Below are 16,725 nucleotides of genomic sequence, written 5' to 3'. Positions count from 1 at the left end.
TGGACTAATCCTTTAAAAGTTTGTCATCTATTTTTTCTTTAAGATTGATTATAACTGTGTTACGTAAAAGTCTGGCCTAATTTAAATTCAAATAGTAAGATAATACTAATTGCTAGATAACATAGTCTTAACTTCACATCTATGTTTATACAACCACAGATATTTTACTATGATCCTGTTTTTTTGATAAATAGTTAATGTGACGCATTGATCCAGAGATTGGGTATTAAGTTTTTGGCTAGTTCCAACTCTAAACTGAAATGTGAACAATAATAATAGTAAAATGATACTGATTTTCAACAGTACACTGAGTGGTCATTTGCTGATTAGTTCTCATTACACTGTGATTTGAGCAAGCAATCATTCTTGTCAACTAATTCAAGTGCTCAAATTAACAATGTCCAACTCTGTCAAGCCACAAAACAAAACTCAAGCAAACAAAAAACCAAAAACTAATACTTCCAATGACTTATAACTGATTTTTTTTAATAAAGTTACATTATTACTATTATTACAGACTACGTACCAAAACAATAAAATACTCAAATCAACTACGGTAACCATATTTTATTTGGTAATCAGCTATTGATTCATATATTTTTCATGTGTTTATTTATCTAATGTGAGATGGCTTTGACTTAAATGTAAACATTTATTCAGCTTTGTAGAAAATACAGAGATATATGTATCACATAATCACCATTTATTACCAATATATGAATTTTGGTAAAATATCAGCCAGCCCTATATGATATAAATTGCATTAGCATGTGTGTTCTCTGTAGCTCAAAACACCATATACAGTAGATGATTTATTATAACATGTTAAAATTGCCACTCCGTAGGTGTGAGCAAAAGCTGGTTTTGGGTGTGTCCTTTTAAATGCAAATGAGCTGATCTGACACCACAAGGGGAGCCAATTTTCAATTACCAAATTTTTCACATGCTTGCAGTTAATGGTTTACCAAAACTAAGTTACTGGGTTGTTCTTTTTTACATTTTCTAGGTTGATATATGCACTGGGGACCCAATTATAGCACTTAAACATGGAAAAAGTCAGATTTTCATGATATGCCCCCCTTCAATATAAAGACGATGGTTTTTCTATTAAAAACATTCATCAGTTTAGTATCTGTCACTATTCAGACAGGCTCCTGTCAAAACTGAGCATGTACCAGTGAATTTCACCCCTCCAGAAAAAGCCTTTGGTAAAAACTGACATGTGATTCTAACGTGCATAGTAATGCGTGTTAACCACATTGTTGTGATATGCATTTTAGCAATGAAGTCTGCAACCCAAATCTAACTAACCGTATAATAACTGGAATCCGGATTATATGGACATGCTATTATTTCCCATGAATTCACTGCTGGTTTGGATCACAACACACTTCACAGCGGTTGCACAATCTACCGGACAACCCTTAGGCTCAAATATATCACTAGAAAGCTTGACAATGGTTGTTAAAAGAAGTAACAATGTACCACTGCAATCATTGCAAACAATTTCATTTTGCTTCAACACTTTCCTTCTCTACACATCATTTACAGTCAGCTACTGGAACACAACATATTTGCAATGGCAGTCTTCCAAAAACGTTGTCCTGATCTTAACAACCAGCCTCCTCACAAAAACACACCATATGGAGTAGCATACTAATAATATTTTCTCAGTAAGCAGTACTGTAAGTATACTGTGCCTGCAATGCAGTACTGTATGTGACCCAGATCAAGGGTTTTCAAATCCTTAAAGGTCCCCCAGAAGGTTCCAAGGGGTCCACAGAAAGTTTTAAAAGAAAAAGACAAAGCAAAGATTGTAGTCTAGTGTGAAGCCAATTATTTAAATCTGACTTTTTCCATGTTTAAGCGCTATAATTGGGTCCAGTGCTTCTATCAATCTAGAAAATGTGTAAAATAACAACCAAGTAACTTAGTTTTGGTAAACCATTCTATGCATGCACGTGATAGGTCATTGAAATTTGGCTCCCCTTGTCATGTCAGAAGGGGTTAATACCGCCCCTTAAAGGGATAGTTCACCCAAAAAATAAAATTTTGTCATCATTTACTCACTCTCATGTTGTTACAAACCTGTATAAATTTTGTTGTTTTGATGAACACAAAAAAAGATATTTTGAGAAATGTTTGTTGCATGTTTGTCAATGCATAATCAGCCATATTTATTATTTTTTAAATATGCCGCACTTTCGCCACATAAATTGCAGATTTCTGCTTGCAAAATATGCGGGGCTTGTATGATTTCATATTCCCCGCATTTTTGTAGCAAAAAGTCATATCTTAGCAGAAAGTTGAAAAATTTTGCATTTAGTTCACACATGCGCAGCCATGTCCCCTGTTGCCATAGGAATGTTAGGAAGTGACGGAATTACGCGACTGAACATCAATGAAAAGCTTCCACAGTTTTTCCAAGTTCCCGCAGTTTTTGCAAGTTCCTGCAATTTTGGCAAGTTCCCGCAATTTTGACAAGTTCCCGCAATTTCATAGCATAAAATTGCAAAAATATCCCCCATATTCCATCGCACATTTTTTTTTTAAATGTGCCACAAGAACAAGGATTTCTGCCCGCTACAATAAAAAACTCAGTGTTTTTCTGGAAGGCCTGGAATAGGGTCCAAGAATGGTTTGGTTACAAACATTTCTCAAAATATCTTCCTTCGTGTTAATCAGAAAAAATAAATTCATACATGTTTGTAACAACATGAGGGTGAGTAAATGGTGACAGAATTTTCATTTTTGGGTGAAGTATCCCTTTAACCTGCACTATCCAACCAAAGCAGTGCCATTTTATTGCATTGTTCAGCGCATTTACATCCAAAACTTCACATAAGTCTGGGGACACCAAAGATTTGTTTGACATCTTAAAAAGTCTTGTGAAATATTCCCTTTAAATCTGTAAACAATCTGCTGTCTTTATAATATCACATAAACTACATAGCTAAAATAGTTTAAATGCTCTTTGTACAAAATATGTATAAAACATGGTGCTCGCGCAGTCTGTGACTTGCTGATATTTATTTATTACATATTTTTTATATTAGCTTGGCTTCTTGTATGTATGTTAACATTTTAAACAATAATAAAACATCAAAAAGTAAACTAAAATAAAATCAACAAGTAAAACAAAAAAAGTTTTGAATAGACTATATATATATTAAAAAGTAGCCCTCCAGATTGTATTATCCATTGTGGTAGCCCTTGCTCACAGATTGGAGACCACTGGAAGGCTGTATGGATATATATTTAGGAAAGGGGTCCCTCAACAGAGGTTCATCATATGTTTGTTATCAAGTTTGAAAACCCCTGACCGAAATGAACCGCAACATGTGCCAAACAGAGTCCCACAATGCAACGCAATTCACTTTGATCTGTAAATGAACTGCAAGGGTTCAAAGCAGGTTCAGCCAACGTAAAAACAACTCGCAAAATGATGCGATGTAATGACGTCACGTGACAACATAGCATCCATAATTGACACGGTTACCATTACAGGACAAACTTTATCAAACAGCACACAGGATAAAGTGTGACTTGTGTAAGAATGCAAACCAACTTTAAAATGGAAAGCTGCATTTGTTACGGTAAGTGGAAACTTTAACAAACTTTTAACGGCAACATAAAACTGAGTGAGAACTTTAACTTTAATATCATTAAACTACGACACCAAACAATTCATCTACTTTAAAAGGAAACACTTTAGACATAAAGGTAAATCAATAAAAAGTTAATTAAATTATCATTTTCAGAATGAGGCGATTTCTGACTGACGACTTAATCCAATAACGTTACTGCATCGCTATTTATCAGATTCATCTTAACGCACCACTAAACGCGATTTAAACAAACATGTAAACGCCTTTATTTACATTAGAATAAGTGATGTTTATACCTCGATATCTGGCAGCTTCTTCCTCAGCACCCGAGCCACGTTTGCCTTCTGGATAAACAAAATGAAGCCAAAACAACTGAAACGTTTTCATTCCGTCGAGCTGCTTTGATATCCTCCTTATGAACTGGCAGATCCCCATTTTGCGCATCGGACGATCCTCGATCCTTTCGCGTCAGATTGACCGAAAACGACACTGAAAACAGTCATAGCGACCGCACGGGATGTCTAAACAGCAGTGAGAGTCTGGATGGGCACTTGTAGAGGGTCTTTCAGAAAGTTTGTCTGACACCAACTTTCCCTCACATTGCGCGCGTGACGAAGTTGCGCGACAGGTCTTCATCAAAGCCCAATCCAGATTCTTGATTTCAGCTTTGAATTAGGCTGTCGGTACATTTAGTGCTGTACTAAGTTCCTGTTTCCAATGTTTGTTTGTTTATGTTATGGATAATTGCTTGGACCATGTTCTGGGTGGTTGTCAGGTTGTTGCTATGTGGTTGCTAAGGTGTTCTGAGTGATTGCCAGGTTGTTGCTAGATTTGTAAATCTTTAGAGAAATTCCTTTAAATCCCTATTTTATTTACACTACTTCTGGTTCTAGAGCAGAATTTCATGTTGAATGCATTGCATTATGGGATATTGTATTAGTATATATAGTGGATATAGTCTGCTGACATACTGCACTTATTAGTAAATGTAAAGTTTGTCATTTATATATTGAATGCATACAAACAGTACACATTAGGGCTGGTTATACCACAGGGCTGTTTAATGCTTTATTCTGATTGGTTAAGAAATGCTCCACGGGTAAGCATTATTTTTTATAAATGCACACCTGACCTGTCAAATGTCTTAAAATATCTGTGGTATAAGTTATAAGTTAGGGTGTGCATTTTCAAATAATTCAATGGCCCATCATCAATTATTCCTTACTTCAGAGTTCCCCAAATCTTACCCTGGAGGGCCGGAGCACTACAGAGTTTAGCTCCAACCCTAATTAAACTTACTCACCTGTGATTTTCTAGTGATCATGAAGACCTTGATTAGCCTGCTCAGGTGTGTTTTTTATCAGGGTTGGAGCTAAACTCAGCAGTGCTCCGGCCCTCCAGGGTAAGATTTGGGGAACCCTGCCTTATGTATTGCGAGCAATTTGGTTCTTTTGTATATGGTTTCGATTTGATTTCGATTTCGTCATCAAAATATTTGCAGATATTTACTTACTTGGTGTGCTGTTTTTTTTAAGACCTACATATAATGCACAGATCCAACATACATTTTCTTTCTAAATTGTTCACATTCACACAACAGACTGCGCTTATGAGGAAAATTGCTGCATCTGTATTTGCGTGCTGTCGCAAATCGAACTGAAAAAGCACTTTGTCCCTGATCGACCAGCTACTCTGTACATTGTAATTGGCCTGAATACCTCTGACGTCAGCCGGAAATGTAACGCTCCTACCATGTTTGAAAGATTTGCTGCAGGGCTGACAGGAGTTAACTTACAGTCCATGCGGGAGGAATTATGAAAATGATTGTCGTTGCCTACAATCTGTGTGTTTGTTGTAGTCCAAGAAAAGAGATTTACGTTGGAGACGATAACTTTCTTCATCGTTTACCTTGGGGTTTGTACATTTTACATATCATTGACATACCCGAATACACACTCACACACCAAAGGTAAAAACATGAATCGGACCATAGTTGCTCTTTAAATTGGCAAGGCATAAAACGCATGGAAATTATAAACTGTCATGATGATGTAGCACTCGTCCAGTGACAATTTTGTCAGCTATCCCATTCCCAAGCATCCCCAATTGCCCCACCAATCCCCATCGCCCCAACAAAATGTTAATCAAGTAGGCTGTACGTTTAATTGTTGAAATTTATTTTATTTAATCACATAATAGCATTAAACATTTTCAATAGAGAAAATAAACATGCAATGTATTATCACTTCACAGCGTGAAATAAGACTTTGTTCAATAGTAAATAATAATAATGCAAGTGTGTTTGCATTTTGTCTCTGACAAAAGTCATCATACGTTTTTTTTTCCGGCTGGCTTCTTGGATGATTAGGTCCACTGCTGTCTTGGTTTTCTCTGCTGGTGCCGAATCTCCAGTTTCCTTTTCATTCTGTGTCCCAAACTTATTTATTCTTTATACCCGCTACCACATATACCGCCACTCCACATTAAAGTTTTTGTTCCGCTTTAATTAACATTCCGATGTTAATTCATTCCTGTAGGCTTTGGTCCGCATGCCGTTTCTTCAATGTTATTTTAAGTTACAGTATATTTAAATGTGTAATTTTGAGTGTATGGTCAATAAATAAATTAATAAATATGGGCACAAAAATAACCTCCCGTTTGTCACGCCCCACTTGTAAAGTTCCTATTCCCTCCAGTGGGGCACGCCCCACACTTTAAGAAACGCTGGTGTAGACAAAAGGGAATAAAGCAAAATAGTTTGCAGTCATTGCATTAGGCCATCGTGACAAGTTTTTAGTGGTATTTCAACCAAGCCCTTTATAATATCAAGATTTCAGAAAATTACAAGCATGTGAATTGGCAGATATATATTATATGGTAAAAACAGTAACAAAGCACAGCATATGTTCATTGTGCACAGATTTGTGCATCGTGTCGTGTGTGCATGTTACCTTCGTCCCTTTGACAAACCTGTAAAATAGAGACGATCCCTAACAACAGTGTTTCTTAGATCTAGTACAACACACACATCTTGTATTGATCACCTCGTGACAGAAGCGTCTACATGTCCGATAGTGTTTCACTGGTGATGCAGCTCTTTGTAATGCAATCAGCAAAGGATGTTAACATCCATTGCTACAGATTTTCCATGTTTACAGAGATAGAACTCATTGAATGTTGGGTCGTTCTTTGATACGTCTGCTCATTAAAGCATTTGCATTTGATTATCTTGATCTGTTGACTCATTAAAGTGACCTTTTTAGAGGTTGTGTTGACCAAAAAGAAACACTAATGACCAGCACAGTGTCCTATTGGTAGATATCCGCTCTGCTTTTGACTGCAATAACATTACTCCTTCTGTTAGATTCTGTTGATTTCTTTTGCTTTTAAAATTCTATTAAAAATAAATATCTTTACAAAGGTTATTTATATTGAACATCCAGTCATTTTGTTGTGATAATACGTGTGCTTATTGCCAAATTGAATTTTGGATCAGCTTGTTGTCAGTTGGAATTTAAACCAGTGGCTTTGAAATGTGGCATAGTTATTGCAATCAATACCGCCAGTGAGACAGTAAGATGGTTAACAGCTGAGTCCAGAGTGACTTGGCATTTCAAACAGGACAGCCATGTTTGTTGCTTTGGTATTTTTAGCCAAGGTTAAAGATCGGATCAAGAATTAATTAGCTTCTTCACCAGCAGACAGACACCCACCAATACACAAGAGTGTAAGATACTCATGGGTTTTAGACTAATTTATCCTACTTGAGTTTTATTTTGGGGAATGTACTTGGCAATTAGTACTTTATTTTGGGGAGTTTAATGTAAACCCAATGGGTGCATTTGTCTATATTTGACCTAACCATCGGTTGCATTTTTAGAGTGTACTATTAAAACCAGATTGCTTGTACTCAGACATTTCCAAAGCATAAATCACATCTTTTAATTTCATTAGAAATGCATTTAGACCTAAAGTACACAAACTATCATTCAAAAGTTTTGAAACACTTGCTCAGTCTTTTCCTGACTTTTAGAAAAATAGTTAAAGAGCACCTATTTCATTGCTAAATAACAACATTATTTTGTGTATAATACAATGTGTTTGCGTGGTTATGGTTTAAAAACACATTATTTTCCACATACCATACATTTTGTAGCTCCAGATTTCACTCTCTTCCTGAAACGCACAGATTCCCTGTGCCCTGATTGGCCAGATATTTGTATGTTGTGATTGGCCTGAATACCTCTGACGTAGGTAGCAGGAAATGTGACACTCCTTACCATTTTTGAAAGATTTGGTCACAATGCAATGCTAACAGTAGTTAACTAACAGGCTTCCTGTGAGTCCAAGCAGGAGGAATTATGATAATGTCGGTCTTGTCTACATCACCAATCCCAGGAAGTAAACTGTTGCTACAATCCGTGTGTTTGTTGTAGTCCAAAAAAAAGAGATTTACGTTGGAAACGATAACTCGCATCATCGTTTACTTTGGGGTTTGTACCTTTTGCAAATCGTTAACATGTACTAAAGGAAATGTAAAAACGTGAATCAGACCATTGGTGCTTTTTAACTCATCGAAACTATGGAATAACACAAATGTAATTATAGTAATTATGTTTTACTAAAAGCAACCAGATAAATTAAAACTATGATATATTTGAGCAAATTTAAAATAGAATTTGCAAAAATGCATTCTGGTCAATCTATCAGCTTCAGTTTCTTGATGTCTCACTTTGAGATGATTTTAAAGAATACTGAAGAAATATTAATCTATTCTGGGATCTTATTGGGTGCTTTTTCTTAATTATTTAATCCAAGTAATCCATTAAAATAAATTTAACAAAAAATATATTTTTTTAAAGAGATAAATTATGTTTAGATGACAAATTGTCATTTTTGGACTTGTGTGTAGATTAACCAGTTCTTGTCATGAATATAGCCCTGGATGCTGGAATAGAATAAATAAATAAATAAACTTTTTGCTCATCATACTAATAAGCCAATTAAAAGACTCGTGTATATTTTTCGTGTATAAGGCATTTAAGGTGAGATAGAAAATCATAGAGACAGAGAAATAGGACTTGAACTTGGGTCACCTAAAGCAGGGTTTTTCAAACTGGGGTCTCCAGAAAATTTCAAAGTCAATGAAAAATTGTGCAGTATTATTTATTAGGTGTATATCTTTAATCTTTTACCATATATATATATATATATATATATATATATATATATATATATATATATATATATATATATATATATATATATATATATATATATATATATTATTTAAATACAAACAGAAAATATAGGAAATATGTACAAAAAATAAAAAAATAAATTTTCAGAACTAAATGTCTTCTTTAGGCATCGTCGGTGTTTAGTGTGACCTATAAACTTGTAAAAACTTTGACACATCAGTTTACATTTTATACAGTTTTAAATACTATATACACATTTCCTGTATTTTCTGGATGTATTCTATTAAAGAGACTGAGAATCAATTATATCACAAAGTTTAAAAAACCCTGAACTAAAGCACTATATACGGTCTATGTCAGAGCGCAGCCGACAAGACTATTAGCTATGACAGCTGTGCGTTTACTTTACAATTATTGTTCTTTAATATCACACATCACAACACTGTGTTAACCTAAAAGAAGTTTTAATTATAACTATTACTGCAGATGAACAAACCTGACTCATTTCGAACACAGTCATTGATCAGTCTACAAACAACCAGAATGAAACATCAATGTCCAATGTGAGTGTTTAGACCAGTTGGCACAGCAATTCATCAGATTATTTCTATAGCCAAGAACATTTAGCTTTTAACTAAAAACTTGTTTTAACCCAGGGTACACTCTAGTACAGCGGTTCTCAAACTGGGGGCCGGGACCCCCAGGGGGGCCGCCAGATGGTGCCATGGGGGCCCCAGTTTTATGACATTTTATAAAATAAATTAATTTATCATGAATTCTGTGCAATTAAACCTAAAACAAAAATAAGACTACTAATCAACAGCACTACTTCGTATCATTGAATATGTTTTGTTTAATTAAAAGTTGAGTTTTAAAACAGTTTCTTGTCATAAATTTTCTTTGGGGGGGGGCCGCGAATGAATGCACCATACACAAGTGGGGCCGCACGCTGAAAAAGTTTGAGAACCAATGCTCTAGCACACTTTTTTGGGCCATTTGATCAAACAATGGGTTAAAACAACCCCCAGCATTTCGGGTTGAAACAACCCAGCATATGTTAAATTACAACCCAAGGTACTGGGCTTGTCCCTTTTGACCAAATGCTGGGTTGAAAATATTTTTAGCATTTTTGGGACTAATGGACAAAAACAATTTTTTTTTTTGAAAAATGGACAAACCCAGTTGTTTTGTTTAAATTAACCTACACTCTAAATACTGTTGGGTTATTTTAACCCAGCACTCTAAAAAATGCTGGGTTGTTTTTAACCCAGGGCTGGGACACTATTGGACAGAACACATTGCTGGGTTAAATGAACCAACTGCTGGGTTATAGTCAATCAACCATTTTGAAACAACCCAGCATTTGGGTTAAAACAACCCAGCATTTGGTTCATTTTAACCCAGCAGTGTGTTCTGTCCAATAGTGACCCAGCCCTGGGTTAAAAACAATTCCCCAGAGTGAATGCTGGGTAAATATTGGAAAGAGAACATGTTGGGTTAATAAATAATGGGTTGTTGCAATGCAATGCTGGGTTGTTATGGTTGGGTTAAAAATAACCCATCATAGGTTTATTTGTAACCCAATATGTGTTCTGTCCAATATTTCCCCAGCATTGGGTTAAAATGTACACTGCATTATGTTCAACCCAGTGTGGAACAAAAAGGGACAAACCAACCCGTTGGGTTGTAATTTAACATATGTTAGGTTGTTTTAACTCAAAATCTTGTTTTTTTATCCCTGTTATGTCAAACATAAACATTTTCTGGGTTAATTTAACCTAACGGCCGGATTTGTCCTTTTTGACCCAACCGTTAAAACACCCCTGCATACTTTGAAACACTGTACCATACTTTTAATGCATAAATGGTTCATTGATGTCTGCCGTTCTGGTGTGGACGTCTGGCTGGTGGATTCAGCGTTAAACTGATGAATATTTATAGCTGGGGGCCATCTCTGGTCATGAGGTGAAAGACTGCTTCATCTGATAATGTTATGATAATCTAGATGGCTCATAATGGGACTCGGCAACATTTATTCTGAGTTTGCATAAAGATATTCCTCAATCCTCACACACAGACTCACAGAGAACAACTGTGGTGCTGGATAAAACCCATCAATTGTTCTGGAAATGAAAGAGCACTCGTAATCAACTCAGTAGTGCACCATCCTTTATTGTCTCAGCACAACATTATTCTGAATACACTGTGTGAATACATTGTCATGTCTCTGCATGGAAGTGTGTTTAAAACGATTATCTTCAAATAGGATTTGCTCCATATATGACCATGTCAAATCCAATTCCCCAGTGACCGATTCACACGTCAAGAATAATCCTTGATTTAATGCGCTTGTTCTCGCTTTAAAATTGCCGGCTCTCGACGCCACGCGCTGTACTTTTTTAAATAATTTACCTTTTTATTACTTGGAAATGGGAACACTTTCTAATCAGGTCGTGAAAATTTAATTATGCTGCATATTTCATGATTTCATCAAACTGATTGAGTCATTTATCAGCGTTTCTCCATTATAATGATGATGGTGATTGTTATTATTATCAAAAGTTTGGTTTATTATGATTGTTAAACCACCGTTTTACCATTTAGATTAAAATATTGCATATTACTTTCTTATAAAACCAAAGAAATATTTTATTGCTTAGGGATTGCTCTTTGAAAGCTGAGGAGGTTTAATAAGGACATCAGTTGTGGTTTTATAGGTACAGTATGAACTTTGTCACAGACGTTTGTCTTGAATGTCTTAGGAGAAATTAAATTAGAAAAATTTAAAATAAAGTCGTTGACATACAGTAAGAGTTTGGAGCTAATAAATTAATAAGAATAGCTTGGTTGTGAAGTTTGGTAAGAAATATTAAAGACTTTGGTATCTTGACATATCTGAACCCAGTCTGTGGTCTTTTATTAGGAAAAAATCTGCAGCAAATGTGCCAATTTTCTATCCTTTCAATCTCATGTAGCTTTGTGAAATTTTTACTTTGTGTTCATAATGGCATGCTTTCAAAAAATAAAGGATGCTTTCATAGTGTAAATAAAACAAGCACATTTGTACTAAGAGCAAAAACAAATCTGAAAACCACAAAAATCAGGCACAGGTACAATAAGGCTTCCAACGTGCATTTAATTTTCTCAGCATACTGTCGGCTTTAAAACTAACAAGACTGAAAATTTGATGCTATCAATAATGGATGATATTTACTGGCTTGTATTGGGCTGAAAGGAGCCCAGAGACACGGGTTTTCCCTTGACTTCATTTGGCTGTGTGACAGGATCCATAACCCACCCTGAGTCCTATCAAATGATGAGGTATGAAGTGTCATCTTCTCTCTGAGCTCTTCTGAGGAGTTTCATCTCTGCAGGGAACTGTCATCAAGTTCTCCTTACTTTCTCTTTTGAATGGGCTATCAGACGCGACGAATCACAGGGCAGTTCTGCTGGCAGAATTTAACCCCTATCCAAGTACCCTCTTCGCATACCATCTTCTGTTTCATAAAATGAACTTTAAGAAGTACTTAAAATACATAAAATCACATAAGTGCGGGGCAAAGATTAATCGTGATTAATCGCATACAAAATAAAAGTGATTTTTTGCATAATATATGAGTGTGTGCGGTGTGTAATTATTATGTATATATAAATACACACACATTCATGTATGTATTTAAGAAACATTTACATGTGTATGTATATTGATTTCTATTGTTATATATTCTATATTATATATTAATTAAAAAAAATGATATATAAATAAAAAAATCTGAAATGTATATATGTACGTGTGTGTGTTTAAATATACATAATAATTACACACAGTACACATACATATATTATGCAAAAAAAAATCACTTTTATTTTGTATGCGATTAATCGTGATTAATCTTTGCCCAGCACTAATATATATATACAATAATGACACAATAAAATAACAAAAATTAGCTAAATAAAATCACAAACACCCCGATATAAAAGACAACTACAAAATAACTAGACATCAGTAAAGGGGTAATGCAGGAATTTCAGGGGAGCTCAAATGCAAAAGCCGCTAAACGCCACATCCGTCAAACACTTCAGAAATACCAGTTTGTTGGCAAAATCCATTAATAGTCTGATAAAAAAAATACTCATTTGCAAGAAAAAAGTCAGGCGCACTTAGAGGGTTTTGCATTTGAATCTTTATATTTTGCACAACTAAAAATATAGTTTTTAAAACATGTTACAGTTAAATATGTAGTGCAACATTAAACTACGTTTACATGGACACTGTTTACCTCAATCGGAAGGAAATAATTCTGATTGATAAATATCATAGCGTTTGCATGAACACTTAATAATGTGATCGGATTGATGTGCGTGTTTATAGACCGTTTCATCGGGCGCACGTGCGGTGATGCGATAATCGTCTGGTCCAAACTTTACTTCCGGTTTCTGTTTGTTAAATGGTCTGACTAGTTGCTGAGACTGAACTCTTAAACAAATACCTAGTCGAAAATAACAAATGTTTTGGGTTCCTATATAATCTATGTGTTGTTTATTTTGCTTGTTATATAAAGAAACTACTTTAAAAGGACTTTGTTGTTCTTCGCAGATTTAACCGAAAGTTACATGATAACCACGAAAGCCTCAAGTCTGTTATTACGGCTGAAACCGTCTATATGGCACACGCTTTAAATAAGATTTGATCATTTGTCATGCGCACATTGCACAAATATAGTTTTGCGATGTTTCAATATACGCGTACAAGCCATCCTCCTAAAATCGCTGTGCGTCTATTTTGGGACATAATTCATAAACAACGGGCAAAATGAGCTTTGTGCAGCGCTGATTATCAAGCAGTAGCAAAAACACCCAAAAAGCGTGTTTGACTTCATGCGGTTACTGCAGAGACCGTCCTCGAGCCCATACACACACGTTTGTGAATTAAAGTATAAATCATGGATTATTGGAAGGAGATTAGAAAAATGTAAGAACTTCATGTGAGTTCCCTCAACACAATCTCACGTTCTTTGCGTTATACGTCATCACGTCAATTCTACATCATTGCACATACACTCCAGTCCAGTAGGTGTCGGAAATGCACCTTTAAGTGGGTTTGCCAACCGCCATTAGAAACAAACAAAATAGAGGATTGCACACCCGCAGAGCGTCCCAGTTTCAGTTATCAACCCGATCAAGTGTTTACAAAAGGTTTTAACCACCCCTCTCAAACTGATTAGATTTTTATTCGGTATGGAGCATTTTTCTTCGGATTGACCATTTAAACCGGTTACATTGTCCATGTAAACGCTGCTCATGAGATTCACAAAAGGTGTATGTTTGTCTTCTAGGCTTTCCAGAACAATATCCAAAGAACGTAACCTTGATAAAAAAATTAAGTCCTAATAGTTGTAAAGGACATACATAAATTCATAACTTCCATGTCTGGTGAAGGTGTTTTTATTTTCCATGTATTGTGTCTCAAGCATATGAAGATCACATTTACCTAACACTTGTTTTCTTTAATAAACACATACACATACACAAGCTGTATTTTGCTAGTATTTGTTGCATGAATTTGTCATGCCCTGAGGAAAAATGCATCTTGTAATCCTAACGAATCCACATTCTCCAGTGCTGCTGCAATCAGTCGAAGTAATAAATCTCTCCACACATAGCAACAATCTTGCAAAATCATTAATGTTTTTGTCCTCTCTTATCAATTCCATTTTCTGGAGTAATTGAGCAGAAATGTAATTGGTCCAGTGACCCCTTGCATAATTAAATGTTATCACAGCGATCTGTCGGGAACTAGCAGTGAACAGATGTTTCTCTTCAGTAGAGTCATCAGTCATCGACCCCTGGCCTGAGCCAATCACAATTACCTTGATTCGTGCTGTAAAGTGTGCAGGACCCCTTGTCCTAAGTCACTCGGAAACTCCATAAATGGATCCATAAACTCCTCGGTGACCACGCCTATTTTTACTTATAAGCTAAATTTTGTCTGCACTGCCTCAATTATATGACAGTAACGGTGCATCTGAAACTGCCTACCTTTGTACTATATAGTAGGCAAAAAGCAGTAGGTAAGGTGAGTAGTATGTCCGAATTCATAGTATTCAAAAATCAGTAGTCGAAAAGTACCCGATGACCTACTACTTCCGGCAAGATCACAAAATGTTCATTCGATGGACACTTTACTATCCCATGAGCCCCTGGGAGAGGAGCGATCCAGCGAAGAAAAAGAAGGAAAGTCTGAAAGTGGTAACATGGCTTTATTCGAATGCAAATACATTTATTAAAGTTGCAGTGTGTAATTTTTAGAAGGATCTCTTGACAGAAATGCAAAATATTATACAAAACGATATTATCAGTGGTGTATAAAGACTTTTCATAATGAACCGTTATGTGTTTATTACCTTAGAATGAGACGTTTTTATCTACATATACTGAGGGTCCCCTTACATGGAAGTCGCATTTTTGTGCCGCCATTTTTCTACAGAAACCCTTAATGGAGAAACTTTTTTTTCCAAGTTGTCTCAGATGACATGTTTGTCTGGTGGCAGGTACCGTAGCTTTTCTATGTGATTAAAAAACGAGGGGTAAGCAGTGGACTGAGCCATTGGTTGCAATTCACCAGCACCTCACCACTAGATGCCACTACAATTTACACACTGCACCTTTAAACAGCTGTCTCTTGTGTTTCAATTGCGCCAGGTTTTACGTCATGCCAGTTAACAACTAACTTGTTGTTTTGACAACATTTGTCATGGATTGTATCAACATGGCGAAAATAGTTCGTCTGAATTTATTCATACTATCTATATACATACTATATAGTACCTACTGTTTTAACGGTCAGTGAGTAGGAACTTCGTCTAATTCAGTACCTACTGTCACAGTATGCGACTTCAGATGCAGGGTAAGTATTCTCTGCTTTGTTGTTTACAGTAGTGTTACTGTAATTAGATTACTTATTACTGTAATCTATTGTAGATGCTAGCAAAATAGATGCACAAGAACATACAGATCAACACGTACAAACAACAAATAAAAGACAGGGAACATTGTATCCCATAATGTGCAAGTCTTTAATAGGCGAGCAGGTATACAATAAATAAGCTAAATATACTTGGTTTTAAATTTATCAGACAAAACTGATTATTTATAATAATGGATACCATATTTCTTACAGTAAGGATGCACAATATTGAAGAAAAATGCGATAACGTCCTAAATAAAGCAGTATATGATATGTGCTAAAATAATGCTTTACGTTTGTAAAATTAATTTAAATTCTAATAAAATATATTTTTAGACCGTTTCATCAGGTGCACGTGCGGTGACGCGATAAGCGTCTGGTCCAAACTTTATTCTGGTTTCTGCTTGTTTAATGGTCTGACTAGTTGCTGAAACTGAACTCTTAAACAAATACGCTGTCGAAAATAACAAATGTTTTGGTTTCCTATGTAATCTACGTGTTGTTTATTTTGCTCGTTATATAAATAAACTATTTTAAAAGGACTTTGTTGTTATTTATTCTTCGCAGTTACGTGATGACCACGAAAGCCGCGTGTTTATGTTGTTAATGCTGAAACCGTCTATAAGCTAAAAACGGAATAACCAGCATAATATGTTTTCACATTCTTTCGGGGAAATGAAAGCAAACCAGACTATCTGCGACCTGCATTGACCTAAAACTTTTTAAAGTTTTAACATCAATTATTACAAACAATTGCGATACAGTGTTTGCATTATTCCGATAATTTCAATATAAATGCGCCCCTAGCTCACAGCATGCAGTATGAGATCTTATGGTATGCCTTAATGTGTGTTGTTGAAATGGAGACTGTTTAGAGATAGTTTTAAACAATATCCCTGGTTTATACCGATGAGTAAGGCTATTAATTGTTTTTGATTTTTAATTA

General features: G+C 35.5%; 1 protein-coding gene across 8 annotated transcripts in view; it reads right to left on the bottom strand.

Moving 5' to 3' along the window:
- LOC129426138 (dihydropyrimidine dehydrogenase [NADP(+)]) overlaps nt 1-4,410 on the bottom strand; it is a 235,502-nt gene extending 231,092 nt beyond the window's left edge. For 7 of the 8 annotated variants that reach the window (XM_073864234.1, XM_073864235.1, XM_073864230.1 and 4 more), the window contains exon 1: nt 3,905-4,410. The gene's annotated coding sequence lies outside the window, so the exon portion shown is untranslated. The remainder of the gene's footprint in view (nt 1-3,904) is intronic. The other variant, XM_073864237.1, reaches the window with a different exon arrangement.
- Between the last annotated feature and the right edge of the window lie 12,315 nt (nt 4,411-16,725).

The sequence above is a fragment of the Misgurnus anguillicaudatus genome, chromosome 25 (assembly GCF_027580225.2).
Source record: "Misgurnus anguillicaudatus chromosome 25, ASM2758022v2, whole genome shotgun sequence".
NCBI lineage: Eukaryota > Metazoa > Chordata > Actinopteri > Cypriniformes > Cobitidae > Misgurnus > Misgurnus anguillicaudatus.
The sequence above is the reverse complement of the archived record's forward strand: the minus strand, read 5'-3'. Positions and strand labels throughout refer to the sequence as shown.